This window comes from Sphaerodactylus townsendi, linkage group LG09 (assembly GCF_021028975.2).
Source record: "Sphaerodactylus townsendi isolate TG3544 linkage group LG09, MPM_Stown_v2.3, whole genome shotgun sequence".
Lineage (NCBI taxonomy): Eukaryota > Metazoa > Chordata > Lepidosauria > Squamata > Sphaerodactylidae > Sphaerodactylus > Sphaerodactylus townsendi.
The window spans coordinates 56333287-56357160 of record NC_059433.1 but is presented as its reverse complement, the minus strand read 5'-3'; the positions used below and the strand labels follow the sequence as shown (position 1 = coordinate 56357160).

The 23874-nt window shown below is 42.2% G+C and overlaps 1 long non-coding RNA gene across 1 annotated transcript; it reads right to left on the bottom strand.

Moving 5' to 3' along the window:
* Positions 1 to 10682: 10682 nt before the first annotated feature.
* Positions 10683 to 20002, bottom strand: LOC125439034. The gene is made up of 4 exons (XR_007245467.1): positions 19938 to 20002; positions 13017 to 13061; positions 11966 to 12150; positions 10683 to 11261 (listed from the first exon to the last, which is right to left on the bottom strand). It is a non-coding gene; the product is annotated as an uncharacterized LOC125439034 (long non-coding RNA).
* Between the last annotated feature and the right edge of the window lie 3872 nt (positions 20003 to 23874).

Here is a 23874-nt window from a genome sequence, read left to right as displayed (position 1 = left end):
GCTGCTGGCTGCCGGTTATGGCTGGGCTGCTGGGGCGGACGTGCAGCCCAAGCAGGCCTCCTTGTGGGCGTGCTGAGGCTGCCTGAGACGCGGGGAGTTTGAGGGGCCGGGCCCACAGCTTGAACAGGCACCACATGTGACCTGTGTCTAGCATACGGCTTGAAGAGGAGCAACGGAAAGGCTGCTGTAAAGGGAGGCCTTTCCACTTCTGTGAGCCACCAGCAGTCCCTAAGCGCCTGCCTGCCTGCCGGAGCCCGAAGACAAACAACAGGTCAGGTAAGCAGCACGCAGGCACTGGCTGGCAGGCAGCCAGACTGGCCTTGGATTGATCCGGCCGGGCGGGTAGGGGCGGCAACGACTACCCGCTGTTTGTGAGGGTGGGGGGTGGCCTGGGCGACTTTCTTCCTCCCCTTGGCTGCTCTGGGGGTGTTTGCGCGCTCCATGGCCGGCAGGGCCTTCTGCAAGGATTTTTCTCCTGTAAGAGAGCTGGAGCCTTTCTTGCAGGCTCTTACAGGAGAAAAATCCTTGCAAAAGGCCCTGCCGGCCATGGAGTGCGCCAAACACCCCCAGAACAGCCGAGGGCAGCCCCAGCCAGGTCTTGATCCGAGGCGGTGGGGGGGTGGGCGACCCGCTGTTTGGGAGGGTGGGGGGTGGCCTGGGCGACTCTCTTCCTCCCCTCGGCTGCTCTGGGGGTGTTTGCGCGCTCCATGGCCGGCAGGGCCTTTTGCAAGGATTTTTCTCCTGTAAGAGCCTGCAAGAAAGTCTCCAGCTCTCTTACAGGAGAAAAATCCTTGCAGAAGGCCCTGCCGGCCATGGAGCGCGCCAAACACCCCCAGAGCAGCTGAGGGCAGCCCCAGCCAGGTCTTGATCCGAGGGGGTGGGGGGGGCGGGCGACCCGCTGTTTGGGAGGGTGGGGAGTGGCCTGGGTGACTCTCTTCCTCCCCAGGGCTGCTCTGCGGGTGTTTGGCGCTGCATGGCCGGCAGGGCCTTTTGCAAGGATTTTTCTCCTGTAAGAGCCTGCAAGAAAGTCTCCAGCTCTCTTCCAGGAGAAAAATCCTTGCAGAAGGCCCTGCCGGCCATGGAGCGCGCGAAACACCCCCAGAGCAGCCGAGGGCAGCCCCAGCCAGGTCTTGATCCGAGGGGGTGGGGGGGCGGGCGACCCGCTGTTTGTGAGGGTGGGGGGTGGCCTGGGTGACTCTCTTCCTCCCCTCGGCTGCTCTGGGGGTGTTTGGCGCTCCATGGCCAGCAGGGCCTTTTGCAAGGATTTTTCTCCTGTAAGAGCCTGCAAGAAAGTCTCCAGCTCTCTTACAGGAGAAAAATCCTTGCAAAAGGCCCTGCCAGCCAGGGAGCGCCCCAAACACTCCCAGAGCAGCCGAGGGCAGCCCCAGCCAGCTCTTGATCGAGGGGGTGGGGGGGCGGGCGAGCCGCTGTTTAGGAGGGTGGGGGGTGGCCTGGGCGACTTTCTTCCTCCCCTCGGCTGCTCTGGGGGTGTTTGGCGCGCTCCCTGGCCGGCAGGGCCTTTTGCAAGGATTTTTCTCCTGTAAAAGAGCCTGCAAGAAAGTCTCCAGCTCTCTTACAGGAGAAAAATCCTTGCAGAAGGCCCTGCCGGCCATGGAGCGCGCCAAACACCCCCAGAGCAGCCGAGGGCAGCCCCAGCCAGGTCTTGATCCGAGGGGGGGGGGCGGCGACCCACTGTTTGGGAGGGTGGGGGGTGGCCTGGGCGACTCTCTTCCTCCCCAGGGCTGCTCTGCGGGTGTTTGGCGCTCCATGGCCGGCAGGGCCTTTTGCAAGGATTTTTTTCCTGTAAGAGAGACTGCAAGAAAGTCTCTAGCTCCCTTACAGGAGAAAAATCCTTGCAGAAGGCCCTGCCGGCCATGGAGCGCGCCAAACACCCCCAGAGCAGCCGAGGTGCTGTGTTCTGTTCAGATTTGGGAGTTAGGACATGTTCTATAATGAGATGGTGACTTTGAGATGACCTGGTGCAAAAAATCATTCATTGGTAGTAGTGGTGGAGGGCAGCTGCCCATATTGGGGGGCGGGGGGGGGCGCAAAACTCAGATTTCGTCCCGGGCTACATTTTCCCTAGCTACGCCCCTGCTGGCTGCCCATCACTGGGAGAAGTGAGGCCTGGTGGAAAAATTGGGACAGTGACTGGATGGACGGTGTCACCTTCTCTCACCAAGGTGAGGTAAAGCAGTCAGGCCTTTCCAGTTCCTCACCAGAAGAGGTAAAGCTGTGCAGCTTCATCCCTCACCAGGAAAGGTTAGACTGGACAATCTTAACCCGTGTCTCACCAGGCAAGTCTGAATGAAGTGAGACAGGGTGGGAAGGCTTGCTTCAGCACCCCCCCCCCCTTGCACCAGTGGCCCCTGGCAGAAGGGGCTCCAGGCTATTGATCTATTGGAGCTGTGCTCTAATGGCCAGTTTGCTCCTAATCCCAACAGTTGCCTCCCTGTTTGTTTATGTTTGTGCACTATGGGTATTTCACATCACCTCATCATTATTCTTGATCCAGTTTATGCTGATCTGGATTAGCTGCTCCATGCTTATTATCAGCAACATTAATTCCATCTTGACATCCATCAGTATACGCACACTTTTTAAAAGATCCATGAATCAAAATTTTAAAGAAAGCCTTCAAATTTTTTTATTTTTCCTTTCTGATTGCAGGTAAATAAACTGTCTCAAGAGAAACAAAATGCTTTGGCTCTTGTCACAAAGCTACCTGAAAATAAGCTGACAGTCTCTTGCCAGTCTATAGTAAAACATTTTTACTCTGGCCCAAGGAATTGTCCTAATAAATTTATTTATTTAATTTGTTAATTAATTGATTAATTAATTTATATCCTGCTGTTTCCCAGCCAGGAGCTTCAGCCAATCTCTTTCAAATAGTGAACTGGAATCCGAAAAGAAAGTTGGGAAGGAGGGATTTTGGCAGCCTGGATTCACTCCAAAGAGGAAGGGGATCAGATTTTAAACAATCTAGTGGAAAAGAATAATCCACTGAGGAGTAATCCAGATGTTACAGAGGCAGAACATACTGGGAAAGCTGTTCCCCTGAATTTGAGACCAACTTTATACTTATTATTACTATATCAGTTTATTGTTCAAACTTAGTTGACATATATATCGATACAGATTTATGATATATTTAGGGATTTTTGATACTGATAGTTTTACATAGGTCTTATTCTTATGAGTTTTTTTTCTCCAGAGAAGGTATTTATTAATTGTTAGCACTTATTTGAAGCATTAGACTAAAGTGTTAAGATTATTTGATATGAGTCCAGTGGTTGGTAAAATGAGTATCCAACTTGCGGGGGTAAAGTGTATGAAAGGCTATGGAAAACCATTCTGTAAATATAGTCTGCCTAGTAAATGTTGTGACATGGACGAGTAATGAGACAGTGCTTGAATATGGACTACCTTTACCTTTTATCTAGCATCAGCATCTAGCTATTCTACTGCAGACAAAAATCGCTCTCCTCTATATATTGTATAGTTGTATTCGATGTAGCATGTCTGCAGAAACTTATTCCAGTTAACAATCAGCCAGCCATGTTGTGTACTAGTTGGATTTTCCAAACCATCTTTAAAGTCAGCTCAATTAAGCACGTGTATATGTGTGCGTGTGTGTAAAGTGCTGTCAAATCTCAGTCAACTTATTGTTATCCTTGGTGGGATTTTCTAGGCAGGTAAGTAAGCTATTTTCTAGGCAGGTGCTATTGCCTTCCTCTGCAGAGTGTTCCTTGGCGATCTCCCTTTCAAGTACTGACCCTTTTTGGTTTCTACAATTTGATGAGATCAGGCTATACTACACCATTCCATATCCCCCATTAAGCATGTACAGTAATATAACATACAGTAGTATAATACAGACCCCCTTTTGGATGTACACCGTAATGTGGTGAGGAGGGATTGTGCAGGTCAGTGAAGCTGGAAGCAATACTACAAGACTCTGTTAAAAGGCTATAAACTCCTAGCCGAGTCACTCAAGATAAAATGGTCACAGCTGAGACACCAGACTAAGATGTGTCTACTCCCTTCAAGAATTCAGCCTTGATAAATACTGAAATGTGGTATAAGGCGAAGAGCTAAGGTTCATCACTCAACGGTCTTTCTGACTTCTCATACTTCTGTGCTTCATCAAACTTCCAAAACATCAGCTTTAGGTCAAGATTGACAGTTCTGACAGTTTCATACTTATTCTCACTTTTCTAGGTTACATCTCCAAGAACAAAGGTGACACTTTTTTTGTTTGGTTGAGTTTCTTCTTTGAAGCATAAGAAGAGATTCCTTGATTTCTCCTACTGCTACACCTCAGAAAAGTATAGTACTACAATAGCATCTGAAGTGTGGCTTTCTTCTGCATTCCTTTCTTTATTACTGAATTGGTAAGCATTGGAGAAACTGCCACAGAGACCAGGTTGGCAGCTGTCAACACCTGTTATCTTTCTTCCAGGAAGAAAAATATTATATGGGAGTAAATCTTAATACAGATTTCATCATTGTCATCTTTTATTATGAACAATTGCCTTCCTGTTGTTTGATTGGTGTCCTTTAGATTACAGGTTGGGCAGCCCCATCCAAACGGTGTGTGTGAAAGGGCTCTAGGGAGAGGTGCAGATTTGTGCTGGTGCATTTGCCCTCCCAGAGGCACTTACTCCAGCAAAGAGGGCAGACATGTTAGCAGCTGTTCTTCCTGCAGCCCCACCACCATAAAACCAAGAAGTTTGGGTCATGGCGGGGCTGCACCAGTGTTCTGCTCGGATGCCAGGATGAGAGGGGGGCGAGGGTGTTCCTGAAAGAGGATCTGACATTAGTTGCCTTTTGGGATTTAGGGCCAGTTTCAGGGTACACCTTGAACGTACACCTCACTTTGAATGGCATATGTCAATTTAGCCCAATGGGGTTTTTTGGCAGCAGAGAGGTCCAGGGCTTTTCAGTGTTCCTTGCGCCACGAAAAAGTTCTTTTGAATATGATGGGGTGGGCTGCATCGGCACTATAGCCCACTGGCTCTGGGTTTGAATGGGGCTCTACAGCTCAATCCACAACTGGTGGGTGGGGAGAGCACCACTCTAGTACCATCCCACTCCCTCCAGATGGCTTTTCTCCAGCATGGGAAGCCCTCAAATTTGAAAGGAAAAAAAGCTGAGAATTCCTCCCTAGCAGGGTGTAGGGATACCTTGATTTCCCTTGATTTTCACTTAGTGGGCCACTAGGTGTGGCCCCACCTCACAGAATGACCTCAAAACACCGGCATAGTTTGGGATGGTGTAGGAGTGCCGGCAAGAGGCTGGGAATTTCAGCTGGCCATTGCAGGTCGCTGCAGATCAGCTGTGGTAAGCACTTTGGAAAAGTTGTGACATTTGGCTGTAAGGAAGGACTGAAATATAATAATGATAGTGACAGCACATGTATAGTTGTCAGCTGTGCCTCCAGTAAAGCTAGAGTCATAGGCATATATATTGGAAACCTACCAGATTGGAAAGACCATGGACAGCTGTGATGATGGATATACTGACCTGCTATTTATCCTGACTGGTTTGTCCAGGCTTTGAAGAAGAAATTTATTCATCACCCACCATTACCATGGACAACGTTCTAAGGTATCTTACATTTATATTAGCATCTGGGCAACAGTGTAATGTCACTGTTTCAAATACAGTTTGCAATGTTGTATACATTGCAGATCCTTTGCAACTCCTTGGCTTCTAATCCAATTGTCCATATTTATATATTTTTTTGTTTTTGTGTAGAACAGAAATAAAATAGGAACGATGCATTTCATGGCTAAGATTTGTCTTGTTGATTTCAGTGGATCAAGACTGTTCACAATTGCATTTCAAACTTGCAAAGGATTGACATAAACTTCAAATGTCTTGAGGGTTCAAATTGCATACGTTTTTAACCTTTTGTCATTTTTAAAAAGTTGAATTAAGGTTACTTATGAGGAGTAAAATTTAAATAAATGTAAGATATTGAGATATTATTTTTCATACAAAAACCATTCAGTTAAATTTCAAAGAAGGATAGAAATCAATTCCACTTTGGTCTAAAGAAGGCAAACTAAACTAATATTTGGTCAGAATATTTTATGTAAAGCACTGCTATAAAACCGAAGCAGTTCAGGATCATTTGGTATGTTTGTGTGAATGGGAGGCATGAAGTGAGGCATTTAAGAATTATGATGATACAATTTAAACAACTTGGTATCCACATTGTGCACACTCTGTGCAAGAACAAAATTAACCTTAATGAAAGAAGTGGGGAGGACTCAACAATGCTGAACTTGTATATTGGCGAATGATTAAGTAAAACATGCCTTACTGTGGCTCTGAATAGTGGTTGGTTAATTCATCAGCTGGTGAATTCAGTAGGCTCTCTGACTTGCATTAGCATGTTCAATATTGAATAACCCCATCAAAGAACCTATTTTCTGAGACACAATATAACAAGGGATTTACTGTGACAGTAAGATTATAGAGTCCAACTACTTATCTAGTTTTTTTGGACTTTGGACTTTGTACAAAGGCCACTTTTAAAAACCTGCTTCTCAAAGCACAGCTGCCATTTGAAAATGATGTAACTGAAATGGTAAGCAGAATGTGAAAATAAGATTTAGATTTTATGTAGCTTAACATGTGTGTTGGTGCTGCAAATAGTTTTGGGATATCTTGGGAAATGTGATTTGCCACCCTAAAACAGCACTTTAAAAATTAATATTCCTAAACATTAATAAGGGCATATTGTTTCTGCACAAATGAAATATCTTGCAAACTCCCCCCCCCCCCACAACTAATGCATGTGAAGCCATCATTGCATAGCTGACTATTTCTGTTCTGAATCCATTTACAATTGGTGCCCAAATTGGCGATTTTGATACATTGTCAGCTATACAATGATGGCCACACAGGCACCTTTTTTTCCACTGGTAAAAAAGGGAGGAGGGTGTCCCCTTGACTACCAAAAATTATGCTGGGACTATGGGACCTGAGTAGACAAAAATGTGTGGAATGAGTGGCTATAAAAAAAAGAAGAGGAGGTGAGCCCGAGCAGAAATGCTTGTTCGATCCAACCCATAAATTGATGTCATTCCTGTTCCAAAGATGCAAAATGCATGATGGATGATTAACCACTAAGTGGAGTATTATAGATACTACTCTTAGTCCTGATTCATTCCATACCATTATAACACAGAAACAGCTCTTCATCAGGAGCCATGTTCTTGGATCCCTTCCATGGCATTTTGGCCGTACACTTTTTAAAATTACAAGAGATACATTAAATTATAGTGCAGGCAATCAGGGCACCAAACTCATGAGGAAGTAGCCAGCTATCAGTGGAGACTTGGGTACTCCCCAGTCAATAGTTCTACTCTGTTGTTTCCTTAGGGCTCATCAATTCAGGCCATAATTAATTGAATTTTGCAGAACAATAAGCCACCTTCTAGGACTACCCAGAATCTACCTAATGATACAGACTTCCATGGAGTTCTAATAATGAGCAAAGCCAAGGCCATCAACCATCTCCTGCGTGTGATGTGCTGTCAAGCCACTTTTGACTTATGGAGATCCTATGAATTAATGACTTCCAAAATATCCTATCATTAACAGTTTGCAAGGCCTGAGCAAAATATCCTTGCTTTATTGTGACTTACTTTATTGAGTCAATCCATCTCATGCTGGATCTTCTAGCCATCTCCTAGCCCTCGTTAAATATGTTTGCCACTCAGGCGACAAAATCACCACACTAGGAGATTCCATGATCCTATCTTCTCTGTTGTCTTCCCTAGCACCAATCATTCTTGCCTCCTTCCTTATGATCATTTTTGACCATCTTCCACTTTATCAGTACAAAAATCCAAATAGAAACCAACTAAAAATCTAAAGCAATAACAAACAAGATTCTAAAAATGCTCCCCTTGACACCAGTAGTAAGCGTCCTAGGGAAAATAGGCTGACATTAGCATTCCAGCGAAAGAGGAATTCAGTTAAATTTGGGCCTCAAGAATTGCCTCTGAAATGACTGGACAGTGACCACTCTTTACACCTAGACCCCCACACTACTTTGGACTTTTTTCAACTACATTAAGAATTCTGGACTAAGCAACATATGAAACTTTCTTTCACTCTTCCTTCTTCCAAGTCTCAACCCTTCACTGAAAAGAGAACCTACATCTTTCTGTCCTTCTACCCCCTTTCTTTCTTTCTTTCTTTCTTTCTTTCTTTCTTTCTTTCTTTCTTTCTTTCTTTCTTTCTTTCTTTCTTTCTTTCTTTCTTTCTTTCTTTCTTTCTTTCTTTCTTTCTTTCTTTCTTTCTTTCTGGGGACACAGTAAACTCATAACAACATGGATGGTGTAGTATATCAGGGGCGTAATGCCCATTGGGCAAGGTGGGCAGCTGCCCAGGGCACCATCTTGTGGGGGCATCAAAATGCAGGGTTCGTTTTTGGGTATTTTTAGTGGTTTTCCATTTTTGGCCTGCAGGGGGAGGGGTTTTTAGGCTAGTGGCACCAAAATTTCAGCGTATCATCAGGAGACTGTCCTTATGCTATCCCCCAAGTTTGGTGAGGTTTGGTTCAGGGAGTCCAAAGTTATGGACTCCCAAAGGGGGTGCCCCATCCCCCATTGTTTCCAATGGGAGCTAATAGGAGATGGGGACTACAGTTTTGAGGGTCCATAACTTTGCCCCCCCGAACCAAACTGCACCAAACCTGGGGGTATCATTAGGGCAGTTTCCTGATGAGACCATGAAAGTTTTGAGACTGTGCCTTCAGAAATGTGCCCCCCCCCAGCCTGCAACCCCCATTGACAGCAATACAGAAAACTCAATGCAGAACATAGGCCCTTTCCGCACGGGCCAAATACAGCGCCCTGGGGATGGCAAAAACGCCATCACCAGGGAGCTGTTCACTTGGGGGGCGCAGCTGCTCCTCTCCAGCGGCGCGAAGCCGCCATTTTCCCACCTCGCTCCCTGAGTGAGGCTTTGGGAAAATGGCGGCTTCCAACCACTGCCGTGCGAATGGCAGTGGCTGGAAGGCGCCATCCCCCCTTTGCCCGATCGACCTACCTTCTCTGCGACCGTCTGGCGCATCGCTGAGGCCTGGGGACATGCCCCCTACCCTGCGACTCTGGAGCGGTCGCACAGGGCAGGGGGGGCTTGTCCCCTGGCCTCGGTGACGCGCCAGACAGTCGCAGAGAAGGTAGGTCGATCGGGCGACCGTGCTCCGTGGCGCAGTCTTCCCTTTAGTTATCGGGACCGTTCGTGCGAACGGTCCCAGGGGGGTTGGGTCAGCGTCATGTACGCCGACCCATCTCCCAGCATGGCCGTGTGGAAACGGCCAAGGATTCTTGGGCAAATTTCTGGGATGTTCCTGCAGGGGGTGCATTTTTTGACGTATCAGCACCAAAATTTCAGGACATCATCTGGAGACTGTTCTGACTTGACCCCCTAAGTTTGGTGCAGTTTGGTTCAGGGTGTCCAAAGTTAAGGACCCTCAAAAGGGTAGCCCCATCTCTTTAGCAAAGAATGGGGAATGGGACACCCCCTTTGAGGGTCCATAACTTTGGACTCCCTAAACCAAACTACACCAAACTTGGGGGGTCCCATCAGGACAGTTTCCAGATGATACTCTGAAATTTTGGTGTCGATACATCCAAAAATGTAGGAATATTCCCTGCAAGAATATCCCAGAAATTTGCCCAAGAATCTTTGTTCTTCATTGAGTTTTCTGTATTGCTGGCAATGGGGGTTGCAGGCTGGGGGGCACATTTCTGAAGTCACAGTCTCAAAACTTTCAGGGTCTCATCAGGAGACTGCCCTGATGATACCCTCCAGGTTTGGTGTGTTTGGTTCAGGGGGGCCACAGTTATGGACCCTCAAAACTGTAGCCCCCATCTCCTATTAGCTCCCATTGGAAACAATGGGGGATGGGGGCACCCCCTTTTGGAGTCCATAACTTTGGACTCCTTTAACCAAACCTCACCAAACCTGTTGGATAGCATAAGGACAGTCTCCTGATAATATGCTGAAATTTTGGTGCTGATATGTCTAAAAATGCACCCCCTGCAGGCACCAATGTCCTGGTGCAAAAAAATTTGGTCGTGGTGGAGTGACCGCCCATGGGGGGGGGGGGCATCCAACTCAGGTTTTGCCCAGGGCTACAGTTTGCCTCGTTACGCCCCTGTGTATTATGGCTTTCTGGATCAGCCTGAGGAGAGAAATATCTAGTGTAGTTAGGACAGCTTCCATTAAGACTCTTGTTTGCTTGTTGTTGCTTCTTTATTTCCTATACACTGGTGTGATTTTTGTATGTGATCTAATTATTTGCATTTCTGTAATTCCCCAACTTTCAACCTATGTGCATATTTCATATTTTTTCATTCTAAGTACTTTGTCTGCAATTCCAAGCCTCTCCCTGAGGTATTGCCCAAGTTTGTGCTCATTTTTAGAACAGGCAAATGATCCATTGATTCAGAAATCTAAGGGTGCATGGGATAACAAATTTTACATATGTACTTGAACATTTCTGATATCAACTGGGACTGAGGAGCATTTCACATGGATTTTATTTGTTTATGATGCACAATAAATGTAAAATGTAAGTGCAAACAATGTTTGAATACTTATGTTCTGTTCTCTTATTATTTCCTCTGGTGGATTTATTCGTTTAAGCCACATTTATGCCCCATTCTATGAAAACCATGCTCAAGGTGGCCCATAAAAGATAAAAAAAGAACTATAATACAATAATAAAATCAGCCATTAAACAAGTTCCAAGGCAAGTTTGCTGTATAGCTCCATAATATCAAAAGTGAATAATAGCAACTCTTATCATTTCAGCAAGATTTTAATCTCCAGTTTAATGAATGGCTGAAATGTGTTAGCTGTATTTTTCTGACAAATTGCCACCAAGAAATTTTGTGATGAAAGATTGCAATAAAATAATTAGGTATGAAAAATATGAAGTAAGTTCAAGGACAAACCCAGGTTGTTAATTCAGTTCCACCTTGCCAACACTAGATATCTGTTTTGTTTTATATTTTTTCAGTTAGACAAGACACTTCCAAGGACAGAGTGGTTGTGTTTTTTAAAGAAGTTGTCTTTTGTTATATCTTTACTGGGATTACAAAATATTACAAATATTTACTGGGATTACAAAATATTTTATTCCATTATTAAGAATTTAAGATTTTGCTCAAGGAAATTCACAAATAAAGTTAAGACTCAAAACTAGTGTGGTATTCTGATAGAAGCACCTAAAAGAAATAGAGAAGAAAAATAATTACACTGATAGTGAATAGATTTAGAAAGTAATAACACAAAATCAATTTTAACCACAGTTCAGTGAATGACTTTCTCAAAAGTAATATATTTGATATGGAGACAGCTTCAAAGTAAGTAATGCAATCAATTACCAGGCAATCTATTGTGGCCTTGGTGTGAACATTGTGAGTTGTATTAGGATTCATTTGGAAGCAGAGGTTTTCTCTGGCAAAAAGAAAGGTTTTCTACCAGTGGGCAAGGATATATAAATTAACTAGAACTGCTGTGGATTGATGTCTCTTTTGTGGTTTAATAGAATCAAACATATATAAATCTTATACAGATGGGAAAGAGCCATTAGCTGTTTCAATTAGACAAAACTGCTAAATTAAAGAGTTACATTTGGACTTTTGAGAGGAAATTAACAGACAGCCGCATCCAAAGCCCAAGACATCTGGGGACTGAGCTGCTGCCATGCCACTCTGCTGCCTGCAGAGGGCTTTCAGGTGGCATGAGGGGGCAGGGGAAAAAAAGTCCTTGTCAATGTGAAAAACCTCAATGGGGCTTAACATCACCCTTTTGGGATGCTGGCTGCAGCACTTATGACACAAAAGACTGAGTAGAAGCTGACTATAGTTGGCTCCACTTCTGGGAATGCCCCAGCCCACCCTGCCCCCACTCTGGCATCCAATCACACCATTGTAGCTCTGTGGTGGAATGCGCTTCTGGGTTTCGTCACTGCGGACTTAAGGGCTGCCTGGTTGCTGGTGCCTTTGTCCTCGCTGCCAGCAGGGGTGCTCCTTACACAGGCAGTGGGGGCAAATAAGCTGCCGTGGCTGCATGCTCTGTCCATTGACTCCTTTGGCCTCCTGTAGAATTGGGCTGTAATTCATAAAAGAGAAATTAATACTTATGTTTAAATCTCAGTATGAGTGGCTGTCAGCTTGATGTAGTCAATTAAATCATTCAGTGTGTCTGAATGAAACAAAAGATTCTAGAGATAAAGACCTGTTGCAAAATGTACACCAGTCTGCTGAACCATGCTCACATAGCCAGAGGAAGTCTGGTTGAGAAGGAAAACTGATCTTACACAGAAACTCTTGCAAACACCTACATGGGAATTTATTCCCAAACTTCATCACAAGATTCCATACTTTTGCATACAGTCACAGCATTATATGCCATCTATTGTCCTTTAGATCATAGCGTATGCATTTTCATTCATAAATATTTGTAATATTTATTACATTGCTTTCAAACTTTTGAAAAACCAGGTGGCAGCTTAAGACTGATTTCACACAACAAGGGAAGGCATAGAAAGGCAGCAGAGAAGTATTGTAAAAAAACAATATTATATTTAATAAATACTGTGAACCTTCTGAGTTGTATTTTGATTGAACTAAGTGGAGGTTTCCCCGTATATGTGTGTGTGTGTGTGTGTGTGTGTGTATGTATATATATATATAAAAATTAATTATTTTAAATATTCTTAATGTTAAAATGTTATAATGACTGATGTTAACCACCTTGTCTACTATTTTGGGGGAAAGATAATATAAAGGTGTTTAAAATGAATAAATTTACTTCCATTGCCCGTGCATTATCTTCTGAGTTCATTACAAATTTGTGAAACATAAGCACCATTATGCATCATGACAGACAAAAGTGTTTTATTTCTGTAATAAAATAAATAGGTAATATAACATGACTGGATTGCTAGCACCCCACTTGAGCCCTATAAAACTTACCCTTTCTCTCCTGTCCTCATGCTTTGGCTCTGTCTGTATCTCCACCTACAAAAATGGAATAACATTTGTATATTGTTCTAAAATATAGAAAAACTGTGAAAAGCAAGATAATCACAAGTTAATACACATATACCGGTAAGCATCATGTTGGATAGGAGCAGCAGTGGCATAGTGGTTAAGAGCAGGTGCACTCTAATCTGGAGAACCGGGTTTGATTCCCCACTCTGCCACTTGGGCTGTTGAGGCTTATCTGGGGAACTAGATTAGCCTGTGCACTCCAACGCATGCCAACTGGGTGACCTTGGGCTACTCACAGTTCTTCCAAGCTCTCTCAGCCCCACACACCTCACAGGGTGTTTGTTGTGGGAGTGGAGGGGGAGGAGATTGTAAGCCCCTTTGAGTCTCCTTACAAAAGTGCTGTCAAGTTTCAGATGCTCCACAGCACTATTCTAAAAATAGTACTTTAGTGACTTTTAGGAATTAGGAGCATCTGTAGAGTGCCACTCCAATAGCCTGATATCATAAACTGTCATATAATTAGCTTGAGCATAAATCAAGCTCTGCCTATGAGGTCCAGAAACTCATTTCAATACACTTAATCCATTCCTTCTGTTACATTAGTGCGGTATTTACATTTCTGCAATTTATGACCTGGAAGGAAGTCACATCATTACCATGTGAATGTGGCACAAGTATAAGGTGACTCATGGATTAAGAGCCCTACAAACTGGACCACCAGCCACGTGGAACCCTGCACAAGTTAGTGCAGTGTGTTTTCCCAGCCTCTTTGTTGTCTACAGCACAAAAAAAGGTTAGGATTCAAAATGATAGATAAGCAAAAACAGATACCACTTGCAATGCTTCTAATAACGTTGGCAAATTTACTGGTCTGCCTTTCTTTCTAAATGTTTATCAGTATTCTAGTCAAAAGTAAGAATCACTTGAACTCTGGTCAGCTTTCTGTTTGATTCTCTGCACTTAAATAGTCATATTCTCATTCACCAAAGAAAAGATCTACATTAAACTATTCTGCTCCCTTCCAAGAATATGTCAGGAAGTTTTATATAGTGAACGAGCTTATGTGTAGTAAAGCAGACTCTGTGGAGATGATGACTGCAAAAATGTTATCATTAGTTCTGTTGGGCAAACAGTATTAGCAAGCAGAAAGCGGTCAGAGGAAGCCAGGATGATGAAATCACCACTTGGGCGACGCAATCATATTGGAAGTTTTATCCAAAAATATCAGTAATGTTGATGAAGACAAAGTCACCGTGCTTGCCAAAATGCATGAAGCACATGAAATGGTTGGTTTTCTTTTTAAAATGTATATACGTACAAGTTTTTTCAAATGTAATGGACTTCATTGGATTCTTACACTTATTGATCTCAACAATATCAGGACAAATTCAATAATTTTGTTTTGCTGCCAACAGAGCTTTAGGATTTTAATTGTATATTTATCCTTAGCACACTGTGTGGAGGACACACTGGCCTTTCAATTATGCTACAAAATAAAAAATGAGTGTACAAATGATACTGCCATTGGCCTTATTCTGTGCAATGAAGAAGAAGAAGAAGAGTTTGGATTTATATCCCCCCTTTCTCTTCTGCAGGAGACTCAAAGGGGCTTACAATCTCCTTGCCCTTCCCCCCTCACAACAAACACCCTGTGAGGTAGGTGGGGCTGAGAGAGCTCCGAGAAGCTGTGACTAGCCCAAGGTCACCCAGCTGGCGTGTGTGGGAGTGTACAGGCTAATCTGAATTCCCCAGATAAGCCTCCACAGCTGAGGCAGCAGAGCTGGGAATCAAACCCAGTCCTTCCAGATTAGATACACGAGCTCTTAACCTCCTATGCCACTGCTGCAAACAAGTGATTGTTTTTGGAGACTGACAAGATTTTTTAAAAGATTCTAGCTGAGAACAGAGACAAATCCACACACTAGTGAATTGAACTGATTTAATGAGCTCAAAAACCTTATCCAATAGCAAATAATCAAGTAAAGTTCATACAAACACATTATACTGGCCAACCCACAGTCATAAATGGTACCAGCTGAGAGATACTAGATGTCCAATGATTTATTTTTGTGACAGATAGCAAACTTAGGTTTGGTCTAAGGGATAACAAGTTCATTGTTTCATGGCTACATGGGGCAGTTATCTCATACATGTACTTTTTGTTCTTATCAAATCTGCAGCTAAATAAGCCTAAGGTGTTGGATGTCCTCTCTTTTACATTCTATAAAATGTTCCCTATAACCCGAATTGAACAGCAGTTCATTTCCAGAGATTGTGAAATGTGTGTGTAACGCAGAACAGCATCCTTAAAACAATTATACCATTTTAACTTTTGTGGTCTACCTTCAGTGGTGGGATTCAAATAATTTAACAACTGGTTGTTTACAAGCACCTTTTTAATAACTGGTTCTGCTGAAGTGGTGCAAACCTGGTGAATCCCACCATTGTCTACCTTGATTCTTCAAGAGTTCAGTTGTGAACCATCTCTCGTTTTCCCTCCATTTCATTCCAGTCATTAGTTTGGTTTGTGGGGTTTTTTTTGCACTGCTATAAATTAATACAAGGAATGCAAAAATTGGGGTATAATTTAAAAGCCTTCCTTTGTGTGGTTCACAGGTGACTGTTGGTGTAAAAGTATTTAGAAAAATTCAGAAAAAAGTATTCAGAAAAAGTATTCAGAAAAACATAGGGTGCGAGGATGCAGGGAGTATAGCTACTACGGAGTGCAGGGGCACCATTGTGCCCCAGACACCATTTTTCCCAGCTATGTCTCTGCATCTCCCAGATCCTAATTCAGCAATAGCTATACTTAATTTATTGATTGTTCCCAACAAGTTGACAGCAATGTAAATACTTGTTTAATTTTCCTTTATTCAGAATGTTATCCTCTTCTCAGATTCCAAGAATATCCAATATGATTCATAATAGCTATAAAACCCAAATAATTTTAATTACAGCCATAAAGCATATGAAACAATACATTTTACACCTATGAAAATAACTAATAAGCTGTCCTAAAACTTATTGCAACAACAAAATGTTTAGTATTGTGTGTCCCAATTTTCCTCTGTATATTTCAGCCTCTTGACAGGTGGTGAAGTTGTGTGCCCTAGTCTGTCAAAAACCAGGAAACTAGAAAATCTAGGAATACTAAAATCAGTAATTTTATATTTGCTGAATGTATGATTCATCTTTTTATGTAAGTTGTGTAAGTTATATTTTAAGAAATGTTTTTGGCTAACCTTTAAGTGATAGACAAGAAGAGAAATGGATTAGAAATATTCTTCTTACTTTATTGTATTAATAGAAGAAGCCTCTTAGGATTTTAGTAGTTTTATTTTAGCTAGGTAACAAGGAAGTAGATCAGAAAATGCAAAGTAAGGACAATTCCTTCTTACAATCTGATAAGTTTGTCAACCTCAACAAAAGACCTTTTTGGACTTACAAGGAGTGCCTTGGCTGTTTGGAGGACATCACCCTACTTCCCATTGGACTATTTGAATTTTCACTTCTAGGATCTCAAGACCCATTGGACTATTGAAGTTTCCACTTCTAGGATCTCAAGATTCATTGGCAGCCTTTTCTTCTGGGACTTAATCCCATCAGCAAAAACAAAAGACTGTCTTCCTGCTCTTTGTTTTAGATTGTCTGTATTATGTGGCAGGGGACTGCCCCCTTCCTCTGATTGGGTGAAAAACTGTATAAAGAGGGCTGTGTTTCGTTCTGTACTGGGCAGTCTGGCCTGGAAAGAGCTTGAAATCACAATAAAGAACCTCTGCTCTGAAGGCAGCCTGCCTCTGCATCCACTCACTGCTGCCAAAGCTGAAATCACTCTGAAATCACTTTCTAGTTACCCCTGGCAGTGGGTAACATCTAGACCAGGGGTAGGGAACCTGCGGCTCTCCAGATGTTCAGGAACTACAATTCCCATCAGCCCCTACCAGCATGGCCAATTGGCCATGCTGGTAGGGGCTGATGGGAATTGTAGTTCCTGAACATCTGGAGAGCCGCAGGTTCCCTACCCCTGATCTAGACAATGGTAAGCCTACACAGCAGGCAGTAAGGCCCTTTTGAAGGGGGGGAATGGAAGCAATTGTCCCAGACTTCACACATGAAGGAGATCACAGCAGCATAGACAAACAGTACTAGGTTCAGTACTAACTGGAAATATGATTCATTCCCCCGGTCTGTATATTCTATCTTACCAGCCTAAGTAGAACCCAGAAAGTATCTGATAACCACCAAAGTAGAAATTGGAAAAGGATACAGAATTTTTTAAAAAGATAGTAAAAAAGGAGATTAAAATATTTTGGAGAATTTAGGGTTTTAAGAAAAGATTTCATTTTATTGGGTTTTACATGTTTCACTAAAATTTTAAATTGATATTGGCATTACTGAACCATGTAATTTAATACATTTGTTTTGTAGAAAATTATGGTTTATCAGCTCTTTAACTTGTGAACACAATTAAATAAAAATATTTAAAATGTCTATTCAAAGAAACACTCTATATCATCACAAACTAAATGCACAATTGTCAGATGTTCTCTCCAAATTAAGTGTTGCTTTATGATTAAATTCTCCTGTCATCTATGGAATAGGCAACAAAAAATCCATTTCAGTTGCCATAACAACAGTGCTACAGTCTGTTCACATAAATGGCACTTTCTTCAAGTAAACTAAATGGCACTTTCTTCAAGTAAACTATTTATTATCTATACCATACAAATGGTTGGGGCTTGTCAATCCAGGTTTGTGCCAGTTGGTGTGACTTCAAATTCAATAAAACCAAGCTAAAAGCCTGTTGACAAAAGAATTTTAAAGAAATAAAGACAGAACACTTTGGCTTAAATACTTTGGCCTAAATACTAAGTAGTGTTATCAGACCTCCCCCCTTATGCTAGAGGGCCTTTCCCCACATCTATCTTCTTTGGTTTTAGTTCTCTTCATCCCCACCCCTACTGAGCTTCTGTGTTTCAATTGGACCCCTGTGAATAGTGCTGGGGGCCAAGAGTGGGAGAGTCGTGTGTACCTGTGGGACCTTCCGCACTTACTGTGTTGTACCGGTTTCTACTCAGGTTCAACTCAGTGTATCCGCACTACAACCGAGCTCGACGTTGTCTTGTCTCTGTTCCCCCCGCTCGGAACTGCGACATCCCTGTCGCAGTTATGAACTGCGACTCGCTGGTGGAACAAGGTCGATATCGCTTCGAAGCTTCGAAATGCGGACGCATCGAAACGACACCGCGATCCATTCAACCAATCAGGGAGCCGCCGCTTCGTCAAGAGCGCGCAGAACGGAGAGTCGGACGGGTAGAGAGTGCGCTTTTAATACAGTTTCATGTTTCGCTACGCATATCGAGATCGTTTCAAAGTGACGAGGAGAAATCACTGACTGGAAAAATTTTACGGCAAGAAGCGGTAGCTCCGACTTCGCGGAAGTAGTTCAGCTGTCAATGCTACGTAGCTCACGCACGGAAACCGTAAAAAAACAAAGAACGTTCCGCTTCCCTCCGGTAACCTGGCCAATCACGATCGAGGAGTGAAACAGGTACCCGCCCACTTAGCTCGGTTCCAGGGGGCCAAGGAAGTTGCTGTGCGGACAGCCAGGAATCGCCCCCCATTGAAGGGAACCGAGTCGACCTTCACTCCCTTTTGTAGTGCGGAAACACCCTGTGAGAGGTAAATCACTAGAAATTGTCCTCCTTGGCTAGTGGAAGTATTGCTGCCTTGGTGGAACTGCTGTTCTAGAACACTTAAGACTGCATTCTTAGGATCCACTTCCTTGAAAGTTTGATTTGTTAATATATTTGCATGAGTTTTATCTGAATAACATACGGTTCAAAAACATATTTGTCTTGTGAGAATGGACAGTAAAAGTACATTATGTTCACTTCTCTACATGATTCAAACCCGGTGGAAAGCTTGTCTGACAACTTATTTATGAAAACAATACAGCAACAAAACAAAAACATATGGAATTAAAAACAAAAACAAAAGGCTCCTCAAACTCCTATGGGCAAGGCTACATCTTGTAGAATGTATTACACTAGTCTCATGGTCATCATGGCATGGATTCAAGTAGCTTGATCAGCCAAGTAAAAGTAGAGAGTTATGTTCCAAGCTAAATGAAGATGGCAGAAAGCATTTTTTTGCATTCAAATTAACTTGCTTTCTCCAGCAATAGCATTGTGTAACACATAATAATTTTCAGTCCATCACACTGGATTATGTTAAAAGTCAAAAGGATAATTTCCCATGGTGTTATATGACCTTTTGTTTCTCTCCCATTGTTTCATCCCACTTATTGGGATGAGCTCTGATTGTGCTGCTCAGACAGAGAAGATTTGCATATTGAAAGTCTAGGGCTGGAGAAATTTTAGGAACCTTTCATTTCCTGCATCCAGTAAATTATTTCAGTCTTGAACAAGGCAGCAGATAAAGGAGACTGTGGGAGAACTAAATATTAAAGGACTTAATAATCTGGCACAAGAACCCATATAGAGATAACCGCTTGGGTGTTTCTTCCAATTTAAGTACTCATTGATGCTGAGCACAGAATGTAAGATCAAAACAGACATGACAAACAATGAATAAAACACAATGTGGACATTCCACGCAGCTCCGTTACATTTAAATGCACTTATACTTTCATTATCTTAGTCACAGAACTGGCACAGCAGCACTGCATCCACTTGGGCTGCCAATCACTGCATGTCAACAAGCATGTCAATATGATACATATTGTAAGTGCATTTATATGTATGGGGCTCATATGGAGTATATGGCTAAGCACTTTGCTCCTGACTTTTGTAACATCTGTTTTTACTTTTGTTTGACTCTTAAAGCAGTCTTCTTCTGATTTGACACTGGAGTGTGAACCTTAAAATAACGAGTGATTACCGGTATCTGGAAATGGAATTCTACTGTCTTCTCCTTGGATGTGGTATTTTCTGTTGCTGCCAATGAAAATGGTTTAAAAATTATCAGAAATCCTGTAGTCACCTCTAAAACATAACGTGGGTCCAAACCCTAATCTGCACATGCTTACTCTGTAGCATCCCTCATCCCCACACAGTCGTTAATGGAAAGTTCAGACCTACTCAAACCAGTAACAGTGATGAAAAATACTTACACAGGCAGACTGTTGGATGGTGAGTCATTGAATAAGTATTTGAATGGTGTTAACTTAAAATATATTTCCCAAGAAGCCATTTGGGTGGTTGAGTTGAGCAGCCTGGGATCCCTTGAATCTTTGTACTTCAGTAGACTGTCTTACTCATGTATTACTCATCACTTATTTCTGTGCATATCTTGTATGTGTTGTGTAGATGTGTAGATGAATAAAAACTACCAGTTTCACATTTTAACCAAATATGCCAGCCTTTTGAACTCTCTGCTGGGCTTTCCAACCACATTATTTACTTTCAGTTTCAATTATATGACAATTTAAAACTAAGGAACAGTAACTTTGGACTTCCCTTTCTATCTGGAGAGAAACTCATAGTGTTATCAACTGGATTGTTATAGTTTTTGAAGCTACACCATAGCATTCATTTCTGAGAATAAGCATCAAAGATAATTAAAAAGGACATTCAATGTTAATGCTGGCAGAAATGGCATTGTGTTATTTCTTAATTCAACAAGGACAAGAACAGCCATCATTTACCATCTGGTATACTGCAGAACAAGAAAGTGAGATGAGATGTCCTGTCACATCACCTTATCCCTCTGTTCAACCACACTTGCACGCTAACAGAGGAAACTGCTTCTATAACCTCAGTGCTTATGTTCAGTGCTACACAGCTTGTTAACAAAACAAAGGCTTGCTATTAAAGAGTAACTGGGTGATAGCTGTAATGGACTTAATAAGTCAGATATAATTTTAATGAAGCTTAAACATCTATTTTATAAAATTAAACACTGCTCCGCAAAAAGTGCGCAACTACTGACTCCACTGAAAAACAAGATATTTAAAATGCCTACAAGTGAAAATTTCTACTTCAGAAAAGAAAGTATTTGCACTTTGAATGTAAAGGCCGATATAATAAATAAAACCATAATGAATATCTGATACAGAGTAGAACATTCAGAGGGATAAAATGATTTGATGGGAGAGGGGTTTGGAGATAAGGCTTGAATTATCTTGAAGGCTCTGACTAGCGAAATGTATGGAAAATCACAACAGACTTTAATGCCAATTAAATCGTTCTGGTCTTGAGAGAAAAATTATTGGTATGTTGCTAAAGATAGTCATCCCTGTGCAAGCACTGGGTCTATACTGACACATAGGGCGATAAATATCACAAGGTTTACTAGGAGACTTTGACCCATTATACACGGAACATTTACCTCAGGGCTCTTCATTGCACAGAGGGGTTGTAGTGGGCTCACTTCGTGTTTCTCTGTTTACACACGGGGGCGTATTCACTGTGCAGCTTGTCTGCTGAACTTTCCTTGGTTTGCTTTTCCTGGTTCTCTTAACTCTGCTCATCAACTCATTCTTAAAGGCACAGATCTCATCTGATAGTCTCAAGATCGCTGGCTTTATAAAAGCCTTTAAATTACTGTTATATTGATGTTGTTGTTACAGCAGTTATATTGATATTATAGTCCTTTTGCAAAAAATAATCCCCTTCCCAAATAAAAGAGGCAAAGCAATTCCTTGGACCACACCACTGAAGAAAGGGATCATGTCCTAGAACAGATATTATCTTCCTCTACTCCCCCCACACTTCCTCCTCTTGTTGCTACTGCCATGGGAGGAGAGAGAAGCTTGTTATTTTGACATTCCTGTATTAAATCTATCATTATTTTGATAGATTTAATATGGAACGAATGCTTGAAGCTGAAATAAAGTTTTTAAAAGCCCTCCTGATCATTGGGAGGGGCAGGAGTAGAGAGGGGAAAGTGGGATGGAGCCAAAAATATGCCCTGCTTGTACTATCCATAGAAACACCCAACTTGTCCTCTGAATGCATTCTCTGTTGTTATTATTATGTTGAAATGCTGATATATCAATATGAGAATGTAGAGGTCAGTGTGTTTTGGCTAAGCCCATGTAGTTGAGTTTCTTTTCTTTGACTTCCACTTGTTGGCTACTGAAAGAAGCTGGCAACATGGAAGGGGGCAACGAGGAAGGCATGAATGGCAGTGCAAGGAAGTAGGAAAGGTGAAGCTAGGTAGGTGTCAAAGATCCATCTAAGCCTTTGGGGCAGTAACAATGCCAAGCCCTGGCTCTCCCAGTACTTAAAACAAAAATCAATTTTTTAATTTTTTTTTATTAAAAGAGAGGTTATAAAATAATAGCTTTAAAATGCAATGAATACGAAGACATAAGATGTATTTGCAGATACACAATAAAACAATAAAATACACTTACTAAAAGAAATACTTGCTACGAAATATAGTAGAAGAGGCTTTCACAGCCGGAATTGCTGGGGTGTTGTGTGGTTTCCGGGCTGTATGGAATGAACAACTTTCCTAACTTCACCTGTTTCATTCAAGTAAATTGTGATGCTAACTCTCTCATTTCTAAGAGAAAGCTGTCGCATCAGCATCTTACTCATCAACAAAACTCCCTTGTGCTGAGGCATGCACATCAGCACATTCCAGGTTTTCTTATTATGTAATTTCAACTCCCTCAGAGTTTAGTTGTCAAGAACTGGGGATGAGAAGGAAACTGATTAAGGTAACACACAGGAACTCTCCCCCTCTATATTCCTATTGACTGTTAAAGACAGGTTCATAACAAATGTTATTTGAATAACTGAAAGTTTACTATGTAAAAAGTTCATGTCAATAAAAATCAGTAACTATATATGGTACAGATATTGCATATATTTTTGTGCTCAGAACGAGTCGAATTGTATATTTTGGTGAATTTTGTTGAACGTATTTGACACAGGACTGCTAATAAAGCGCATTTCTTCATTATTCTGTTCTACTGTGCAAATTTAAATCTATTCCTTCATTTCACATTCTTTCCAAGAAAAAGGTGAAGTTGATGCGATGCATTAACATCAAACAGAATCACATTGATATATTCTATGGAATAATTTCTGAAAATGCAGAATGTACATTTCATGCATGTTAAGCTTACTCTTCAGTAGTTATCTCATATTCAGTTTTTCTGACTTCATGTATTCATTGTAAGTGTTGTGGTGAATGTTCCCTAATTTGCCTCTTAATTAGCACTTAGCATGTTTGATTCAAGGAAAAAAGAACTTCAGTGAATGGCTAGTTTCTCCTTTTGTTCAACAGAAATCTTTCCTCCATTATCTCTCCTAACTAGTTTCTTGGCTGTGCCAGTTCTCTTCTTGTTTTGTCTCTACCTCATGTTAACACACAGCCATTTAGAACCATTTGTTGTTGTGATCTATATGAATTGTCCATGGGCATCCAGGACATCATGTCAGATGTAGTATTATGACACCTTTAGAAGAAGAAGAAAAAGAAGAGTTTGGATTTATATCCCCCTTTCTCTCCTGTAGGAGGCTCAAAGGGGCTGACAATCTCCTTGCCCTTCCCCCCTTACAACAAACACCCTGTGAGGTAGGTAGGGGGTGAGAGAGCTCCGAAAAGCTGTGACTAGCCCAAGGTCACCCAGCTGGCGTGTGTGGGAGTGCACAGGCTAATCTGAATTACCCAGATAAGCCTCCACAACTCAAGCGGCAGAGCTGGGAATCAAACCCGGTTCCTCCAGATCAGAGTGCACCTGCTCTTAGCCACTGCTCTTAGCCACTACGCCACTGCTTCTCCCTTAGTAAAATCATGTGGTTCATCACCTTAGCTAAATGTCACTGAGACTGATGACCGTGAGGGGAAAAAGGGAAGGCAA